At 38.8% G+C, this 10,414-nt stretch overlaps 1 protein-coding gene across 1 annotated transcript in view; it reads left to right on the top strand.

The window, feature by feature from the left end:
* The first annotated feature begins 354 nt into the window (after positions 1 to 354).
* The window catches only part of LOC128744735 (GTPase-activating protein), a 68,571-nt gene continuing 58,511 nt past the window's right edge, over positions 355 to 10,414 (top strand). The window contains exon 1 of the mRNA XM_053841938.1: positions 355 to 944. The gene's annotated coding sequence lies outside the window, so the exon portion shown is untranslated. The remainder of the gene's footprint in view (positions 945 to 10,414) is intronic.

The raw sequence follows: 10,414 nt of genomic DNA, 5'->3' as shown, positions 1-10,414 counted from the left end.
TTATTGATTTGACTCAATATGCAAATTCATTTTAAGTTTCATGCCCTTTTCTTACAATCTTTCGTTTTCAGTCAATTTGTAGCGAACCAAATAAGAGTGCATAATCGAGCAATAACCGATAACATCGCACAAGAAGAAAAGTTAACATACACACACACGTTCACCCACCGGCACGATGAAATCGAAACCCGTGTACGTGAGTGAATGGGACAGCATCGCACGCAGTATAAAGATGAATGGAACGAAACCATTCGCACAAGTGTAGGTAACGAAGTGCCACTGCGCTCTGCTGATGGCTCTGACGGCTATGCTAGTACGAACACGAAACACGACTCCATGTTTTAATTCATACAAAACGCGAGTTTCGTTCGCCTTCGGCTGATTTGGAGTTCGCAATTGAACGGTCTGTCATTGCTTCTATTATTTTCCGCTTGTACGAACGTGTTTGTTGTGTTTGGTGTCGATTTTGCTGTGTAGCCATAATGGAAAGCAATAATTGTGGAAGAAAAATTTGTTCTATTCGCTGTGGTAAGCTGACGAGAAAATCTGAAAGAGGCTGAAAAAGTAATGAAAAAATATGCAAGACTCAAGCGAAGCCCTCCGCAAGAGAAGAAAATCGATGTTAAATGTGAAAAAGCTGTAATTCTTTGAACTGTCTGTGTTTTGTGCAATTTTGTCAAACTGTTGGTGTTAATGCTTAAGCGAAATCGTTTTACATGTAGTTTCGGGCAACATTCGAAGGAACTCAGAAAAGGAAGAAAAGAATTCTAAAGGTGAAATGAAATTATGTACTGTAAATTGACCCACCAGTGTTGCTAGATAACAGATCAACGCAGAGCTGCAAACGATGGTCGAATATGCTGAGCAGCATAACTCGGAATGTTCAATTTACGTCTAGAAAATTCGCAATCGATTCAAAGTTTTAAAGTGGCATTGAAAAACAGGTAAGTGTGCGTGCTTCAATGGACTTATTGGTTTACTGAAGTCTTGAGAGAAAATGTAAAATTGTTTCCAATCTTAATCTCAAATTAGTAATTAGATTTGAATATATGTTTTTCACGGAGTGTCTTGTCTTTTGACATCGATCGTCTTGGAAAGTATATGTCGTATAGCGTATAGCGTATAGTGTAATGACGCAATAGCGGTTGCTTTGAACCGCATTTTTATTACTTTGTACTATCAAAAACTAGATTATGATGCTATTGGGTAGTATAACATAAATCACTTTAATTATCATAGCAATTTCATCGGAAAGTAATAAAAAACCCATCAAACTGCTTGTCGGTTTGTTTCAACCAAGGGTCAGTGAACGAAAGTATATTAACTTGCAGCTAAAACAATTTATGACAAGGTATCAGTTTATTAACATAGTTGCACCAATTCTATGCTCCATATGTTGAATTTAATTTCCATTCTGCAGTTCGTTTAACTTACAATGCATTTATCGCATTATGCTTCCTCTCTGTTCAATAATGATCGTTTTCCTGTTCATTCAGCTATACAATAGAACAGGTGTAGCTGGAAAGAATCAATAAAACATCGCAAATAGCAGCAGAGTGTGCCAAAAGGCGACTTCCGGTCGGCTGCTGCTGCTACTACTGCTACTAGTTCGGTTGCCATGCACCACCGGAGCGGAATTTGTAACCCGGTTTAATGACTCACTGCTACCTACTATATATCACTACAGCAGGCCGTCTTCAGGGTTGCGCCATCGGTAGGGGAAATTGCCCGTTCGGTTCTGCATATGAGTAGAACCGACTGTCGCTATTAACATCGGCAAACAAAAGTTGAAGGCTGAGCGTCAGCTAAATATGTAGTTTTGAACTGTAAGCAAATAGTGAGTTTCAAATCGGGCTGGGGAATGCATGAGTTGTTATATTTTCGATTGGAGTTCGTTGTTTTTTCTTTTATATTACTCCAGCTTTCCTTGATGGTGATATTAATATAATGATCAAGGAATTGAATAAAAACTTCAATATTCAGGCATTATTTAAAATTCAATATTAGGGCATTATTTAAGACACTGTCCAATAGCACAGCTGTCAAAGTTTACATGTGTTGAAAATTGATCATCAAAATATATTGCATTAATTACAAGCCAACTGCAAGAATAAATAAAGTGCAAAGGAATTACAAGGAAATGACTAATTACGCCAAATAAAATAAATTAAAATGGTGCACTAAAACGAATGCTACTTGTGTCTGTCATATTCGTCGTTTATATTTCAGACCAGTTTTCATAGGAGAATAGTTGACTCAGAGTCCAATAAAACTCATGATGTCTAATTTTGCGCTCATTCATCTAAGTTTTATAGTCTTGTCATTTTTACAATTAAAGCATAACAAAGCCCGGTGGTGCTATATTCGGAACTTGACCTTCTGTTTTTATGTGACAGACTTCGCAGTCAATTAGATGTTAGAGTGCAGAACAATTGCGGGGATAGTGCTACGATCCTTTTGACTCTATTAAGCCGCTCCCAGTCGAGATTCCAACATGCAATGATTGGTTTGCTGGACTAGTGTAGCAGCTCGAGGCCATCTGGGAGGCTTAAAATTGTATTAATTTAGATAAAAAAGGGAGAGACTAGTTCATTTTAGAATGAAAATTTTGGGGCTGTTATCCGTAGTGGCTCATCGTGACTGACTAGGACCTTATAATTTTTATGATGAATCAAATAAGAAATAAAAGCATGACCTTTTAATTGTTTATAATCTTCAATATAGTAGAAAATGTTATCTCAAAGAAAAGTTATTTGCTTAAATTTGAACAAATTGCATCTCTTCTAAAAATTACTTCCATATTTAGAGCTCTTGTGCTACTGTCCTTAGAAAGTAATATTAGTGGGAAATACTCAAAATACCACCGCATGGCTGATGTAGAGCAATGAAAGTTTTATGATTACGTAATGTATTCAAAATTTCGCGAGAAAACTAACTGTTTCAACTTAAATGTTTTTCGCAGCTTCCAACTATTACTTTTCGATCGGCTATGGCTGCTGGATTAGAGAAGCGAATATTGTTCTGTGTCATTCACTGTTCCACTGTTTGGAAGAATTGTTTTTTCTGTGAATTAAAGAAATGCCCCAAATTTTTATTTCCGCTTCACTAGTAATATCGCTTTAGTATTTATGACAGCCCTTTCGTGGCTTTGATAATCAGCTGCTACCCTATGTTTGTCACGAAATTTTCGGAGTAGATCTTTCGTTTGAGGCAAGAAATTCGTCTGAAATTTTTCTACCGGTCGCAGCTGGGGGACGTTGAGAGGCTTTGTGGTACCGTATATCTCCCCGTTCACCGCAATATCCAAAGGAAAGAATAGCGGATCTTCTACGGATACTTGGAGTGGGAGATAAATTTGACGTCAACGCAGACTTCCTTGGTGAGAGCGATAAAGTACATGAATCCCTGCCAGTCGTTGCTGTCCAGTGTCAATTTGGTCTTGTCATCCATTAGGGGCCATCCCTACACCATATGGACAGTTTAGAGGGGGGTAGAGGGTATAAAAATGTCCACGACTGTCTACCGAAGAAGGGGAGGGGATATGGAAAATGTTCACGCGGAGAAATTTTTTTTTCATACAAATTAGAAATTAGAATGAGAAGTATTAAGTTAATTATACATTTTGACATAAACCATTGACCAGTGTTTGTTTTTAAGCTAAAATTAAGTTTTATCGTCTAAAGCCATAATCCCTACGGTTGTGGCAACCTGGTTCTAGTAACCGAATTATGACCAATTTCAGTCGTAATTCGGTTGCTTCAACTAAATGGACCTTAAGTGTGCTACTTGGGTTGTTTATTTGTTCACCAGCCACGTGAATCATTTACCATTTAGGTCACGCTTGTGGATGTGAATTGCATTTTGCCTCACCAATACATGGACAACGTAATACCAAAAGGTTTTGTTCTCAAAAAATTTTACGAAGCATGTCGGAAAGGTCTTGTGTTGTGTTGAAGTCAACGGCTAAGCTGAAGTATTCTGGTTGGACAGTGATACTCTTCACTGAGCTGAATAGTCAAGCGAAAGACGAGCTGCAATGGGTAGTCGCTAATATTTCGTAGTAGACAAGACCACTATGGACAGAAGAATTAGTCTGAATACTATGGCTATTACAGCGTCCTTTTACGTAAGATTTTTCCTTAAATTTTTCAATAATTACTGAATAAGTCAAGTTGAAAACATCATTTAGCATCATGCATTTATGTTTGTTGAATTTTCAGAGAAAAAAGTCTTCGTGGACTAATAGAGGAGGGGGTGGGGGCTGAGTCAATATCCACAGTTATCCACGAATGGAAAGAAGGGGTAGAAAAAGATGTTGATGGAGAAAGACAGGGGGAAGGCCATTGCAAATTATTTTTAAAGTTTTTGTCAACCCCCCTTGGAAATTGGGTTGAAAAATTGGGGGACAAAAAAATAATTTCCATGATGTGCGTAAGTTTTTTTAATAAAATTGCCGGTGGGCTCTGCAGCCTAAGCCTAGCCTTCCTCTTTGTAGGATTTTGCATTGAAAATAATAACGTGTATGTGAAAAAAGAAAGAATTGATATGGTTTTCACGTTTAAACTTTAAGTAAGAATGATTAAAAAGCATTTTTTTTGCTCTTTGTTCTTATATTGCATAATATAGCTCTAAGATGTTGTACATAAAAGCGTCATAGCCGGAAACTGAAACAAATAATTTTTATGGTCGTATTGGATTTTATTTAACTGAATAAAAATTACTGGCTGATTCTCTGATTAGAGTAAAATGTTACTTAGAAAATTCTTGATCGTTTGCTATCATTAACTCATTTTTTTAAATTTCGCGACTTGGTCCGGTCTCGAGCAGTCGAATCAAGCAATCGAGTCAAGCAGTTGGGTCGAGCAGTCTAGTTGAGCAGTTAAATCCAGCTGTTCAGTCAAGCAGTTCGGTCGAGCAGTTGAGTCAAGCAGTCGACTCGAGCAATTGAATCAAGTGGTCGAGTCGAGCAGTCAAGTCGAGCAGTTGAATCGAGCAGTCGAGCAGTTGAATCGAGTAGTCTAGTAGAGCAGTCGAATCAAATGGTTTAGTCAAGCAGTCGGGTCAAGCGGTTAAGTCGAACAGTTGACTCGAGCAGTTCATTCGTGCAGTCGAATCGAGCAGTTTAGTCGAGTAGTCCAGTCGAGCAGTTGAATTGAGCAGTTAAGTCGAGCTGTCGAATCAAACAGTTAAGACAAGCAGTTGAGCCCAGCAGTTCAATCCAGCAGTTGGGTCGAGTAGTAAGTCAAGCAAATGTGTCAAGCAGTCGAATCGAGTAGTTGAGTCATGTAGTCCACTCGAGCAGTTAAATCAAGCTATTCAGTCAAGCAGTCAAGTCGATCTTTCCAATCAAGCAGTTGAGTTGAGCAGTCGAATCGAACAGTTCAGTCGAGCAGTTCAGTTAAGCAGTCCAGTCGAGTAATCAAATCGTGCAGTCTAATCGACCAGTCCAGTCGAGCAGTCTAGTCAACCAGTTAAGCAATCGAGCAGTCCAGCAGTCGACCAGTGAGTAGAACTGAGAGTACAACCCACTGCTATGAAAGCTTGGCGTCCTGTCAGGGACCTGTTTTTAGTTACTGATAAGCCTCTTGTCTGACGTCTTGTCAGAGACCTGGTTTTCGGTACAGACATAAGCCTCTTATATAAATAGATTTGTAATGGCCTAACTAGAGAGAAAAATAGATAGATATAAAGAAAGAATAAGAAATAGAGAAAGAATCGAATGAGGAATTAAAATGTCTGCAATAAAAATGAAAACCAAAGAGAGATAAAGAAAGTTAGTTAGGAGCATACAAGAGAAAGAGAGAGCTAGAGAAAAATAGCGATGGAGAATGATAGACATAGAGAAAGATATGGACAGAGAAAAAAAAAGAGAAAAACGGATAGAAAAATAGAGAGAAAGAGACACAGATAGAGAAAAATAGAGATAGAAAAAGATAGAGATGGACAAATAGAGAAAGATAAAGAAATAGAGATCAAAAGAAATATAAAGCTGTAGAGAAAGAGAAAGATTGATAGAAAAATAGACAGAGAAATAGACATAAAGAGAAAGAGGAGGAGAAAGAAAGATAGATCCTGAGAAAGATTCAGAAGAGAGAGCGACAGCGAGAGAGAGAGAGAGAGAGAGAGAGAGAGAGAGAGAGAGAGAGAGAGAGAGAGAGAGAGAGTATCTCGCTGCGAATCTCGATATTTTCTTCTTTTTGAAACGATCGTCCACTTTGAATATGTCTTTTTCGGTGGAAAACTCCTGTCCTAGGATTTGAAAGTCAACTTTGATTTTGGCAACCATCACACAGCAGCTGCATCTGGTCAACACCCCAGTGTAGACCTTTGAAGCGCGGGCTTTGGCAACAGTTTTCTGGTGTTCATCGAGGTTTGAGAAGTTTTGAACCTAATATGCATGTAATTCAACTTTTTTCTTGACTTTTTGGAAGTAGCTTTGTAAAATGCTGACCTTCTTGGGATCAACCCGTATTGAAATATTCGGATTTCGTGTAAAATTAGCCTAGACCTTTCCCTCCGTTTTCCTACAATCTACTCCTGGTTTCTTAATCAATGTCAAACGATCCTTGAACCTTCTCAACACTCTTGAGATGGTTAAACTCCGAATTTTTTATATGAGCCGGCCGAAGCTGAATACACAGCTACGGATTTCACAGGACGTAAACAATACACATAAACATAAAGAGAAACGGTGTCAAATTTGGTTAATTTCTACCCAGTAGAAAAAAGTTATGGCCAGCCGTAATTGTTCCAACAGTTTCGTGTTTGCCCTTAATTAAAAATCGAATCATCGATTTGACACGTGTTAAGATTGGTAATCAATTTTTATAAGCCTTCTCCCATAATATGGACAGCTTGAATAAAAGAATATCAATAACAATCCAGTCGTCGTAAGTTCGAAACTCAGCTGAGAGAGTCTGTGTTTGAGTCACTAGAATCGTGGCACTAGCACCGTAATTATCATGTAATCTAACAGGCTGCGAAGTCTGTCGAATAGAACAGATGGTCAAGTTTCGAAAATGGAATGTAGCACCGAAGCTTAGTTTTGTTTGGTGTTTTTTTAATGAATTGAGTTGTTCAAAAGCTGTCTTCATTGCTAAACTATTGAATTTGGCTTACGCTGAGCATTATTGGGTATTGCCCGGGTTTCTAAGATGTGGATATTTTCTTAACTTAGATTTCACAGTACGTTGTGAGCAAAACATCCGGTTCAGACGACTGCGCTTAATAAAATGCCAAACCAATCGAAATACAGAATTCGTAGCTATAGTTTATCACGTTAAGTTTGTGGAAGTGTATTTTTGTTTTGATCTAAACAATGATTCAGTCTGTAAACCTTAAGAGTTTCAATAGATTCGTCAAGATAGTAGATTTTTAAACGACGTGGAAGCGATTTCCAAGTTGTGAGTTCAATTTTTGGTTCCCTTCTTAGTGAAGTTTAGTGAAAAATCACCCGTCATAAAATACGAAAATGTTAATTCAACAAATCACGGGAAAGTTAAATAGGGCACGGGAAGGTATTTTCAACAGGTTTCTAAATTCAGCCTATTTGCCTCTTCTTTCGCCAATAAAAAAAGGTTGCCGACATACAATTTTAATATGTTATAACTATTTTCTCAAGACTGTAAGTAATCTACTATTTTTATTCAAAGAACGTCAAAACCACCACTAGAACTAGGCCATTGGCCGAAAAAATAGATGCCATCGCTTAATGGGCTGAAAATACCCTCCCGTGCCCTATATCCCATCCATGAATTACTATAAAAAAGAACGGGGTTTTAAAATGCAATGATTACTAACATTTTAAGGCTAAGCCTTTTGTCTCTTTAAAAATAATTATTTCTCCTATAATCTCATTTCTAGGTCCTGTACGCTATATCTTATGTCACTTTCCCCTATATGAAGAAAAAAAACCAACGGTCACAGTATGAATGGATTTGCATTTGTTCAACATTTTTGCATCCGCTTCGATGGTTTATTTTTGCGCTGGCTCCACTGTAGGTACCACCGTTTGTGTTACACAAATCAAACCGCAGCGCAACCGTCGTCGATCGCAGTCAGTCGCTATGCACTACTATGACGAGACGCTCTCTCTGCTGCCTGCCTGCCTGCTGGCTCTTTTGAAGCTTTGCAGGGCACACAAAAAGTTGCCGGCCCGATGCATCGCGGGGAACCGATAACAGATGGTCGGTCAAATAAATAAACCCTCGCCGGGGACGAAAGAAACGGAGGCACCACCGCGAGCAGTGTTCCTCCGCAGCTTGTTTGAACAAACGGCCGGCGATGACTTCATTAAGACAGTTTCCGTGGTTTGTTTCCGGTCCGAGGCAAATCTGTCTCGTTTCCTCACACCATACATGGCTGCAGCCGATGATAAGGGGGCCGCACCGCTTCGGGTACAGTATGCGAAGCCGTTGTCGGAGCAATCAATCATACAGCGGGCGGGCGCGGGTCAAATGGCAATACCGTTGGTGCTTTCTCTTCGGCGGTTGGTTCAGTTTTCTTCTCTGCCATAGTTCGAATTTTCTTTGCGCATCATCCCAAAGTGGGACTCGAAGGTCTAGAGTCTGGTCTAAGTGATGTTATTGTATAATAATTGATGTAGCAGGTTATTACCAACGAGGTTAAAATCAGGCAAATTCTATGATAAAGAAAAATGGTTTGATTATCGTAAAGCATTATCTACAACAAAGTTGACAATGTCAAACGGGTTTGATTTAGTGGTAGAAGATTATGTCCTAGGTACCTCGTTTACGGTTACTGTCATGTTGTTTGCATTAAAATGAACAATTATTTTCATGCTTGCATTAAAATTGGTCGACCACCAATAACATTCTCAAGAATGGTGTCGTAAACATAAGAACCTCTTATAACTCTAGGTGGCCCCCTGCACACATGTCAATCAACAGAATGCTTATCGGCAACATTCACTAGGATGGTACCATAGATTTTTAAATCGCCCCCTTTTGTAAACGTGTTTGTTGTTAACACTGTATAAATATTGGTAAAAAAACTATTTCGATTTCTTAAAACGTTAGTCTTTCCAATAGACGGAGGTAATGGTAGAAGAAAGTAATAAAAGCAAAGGTTTCATAGTATCCCTAGAGTTAGGGACCAGTTGTGAAGGGGAAAGAGTGCAAAATTAGATTAGGGAGAGTTTTTCGAAGCAATACTTCTAGCTTCGTAGTTCGTTACCCTACACCAAGTTGGAAGAGCCTTTGTGGTTGAAGGCTTATGCAATATCTGCGAATCACGGAGGTCTAGAAGAAAAGTGCGTTCAAATCCGGTTATAATTTGCTCCCATTACAATTCAACTTGTTTCAATATAATTTCAAGGTACACCGGGCCATAATGGGTTAATTTTATGCGTGCCTATTTATTTTGGAGTTTACCCTTCCTTGAAAGCTCTACTTTACTTATCTCGTTCCTTGAGCCAGTACTATGTGCTATTATCGTAATCGCTGGCGAGGACCCATTACGTTCTTCTGATCAGTACACTTGTACTATAGCTATAGCTATAAGCGTATTTTTCACTCTCAGGAGGTTTTACGCGAATAATGCAGAATCCAGCATGAAGAAAGAGTAATGAGAGACTTGAGAAGTAACCTATGTTAAAGTCCCTTGACTTCGAATGGCCTTGACTTTACTAAGATCCGAATCCACGACCATTTACTTGTTAATGCAGCCTCTGTAACCCTGGGCCTACTAATTCGATGAAATCAGAGGGGTTGTGTACAAGACTCGACCCCATATATAGGTGACGCAGGACTACGTAAGTCTTTTTGTAGTGATAGTAGCGTGTATCCATGCTTGTAATCATTCGATTCTTCATGTAGACATGCTATATGCAACATATATACATGCTACATGCGTTGTATGTAACATTTATCAAAGTAGTAACATTGCATACGTTCATTCCTCAAAAGATTTCAGAGTTATTTCTATGTGCATTTAGAAACAATTTAACAAAATCAAGAACACAAACTATTGCTTTCCTGCTACCTTACCTGATTGTTTTTATTACGCATGGTTCCCCACATTGAAGGGATTTTACCAATTCAATCCTATTTTATCAACAGCACATTTTTTCACTACACTTCTAATGAAACGGCAAGCATGCGTATTCATACAGAGTCATATTATAACACTACACTACAGCTACACTACAGCTGTAGCACATTTTGCCAACACAGATATCTAATTCGCCTAGGTTTAATCGTCTCGCAGTCAAGAATTTGCGATCTGTTGGGACAACGAACTTGTGTAATTTTTTCTGGCACACTTCCCTAACACAGACATCAAATTGGACTAGGTTTAATCGCGTTCGTAAGAAATCTGTTGGCGCGAGGGGGCTTTATCACTCTTTCTGGCGTACTTCCCAAGCAAGGATATCAAAATGGTCTAGGTTTAATCG

Source organism: Sabethes cyaneus, chromosome 3 (assembly GCF_943734655.1).
Source record: "Sabethes cyaneus chromosome 3, idSabCyanKW18_F2, whole genome shotgun sequence".
Classification (NCBI taxonomy): Eukaryota; Metazoa; Arthropoda; class Insecta; order Diptera; family Culicidae; genus Sabethes; species Sabethes cyaneus.
This window is presented reverse-complemented; position numbering and strand designations above follow the sequence as displayed.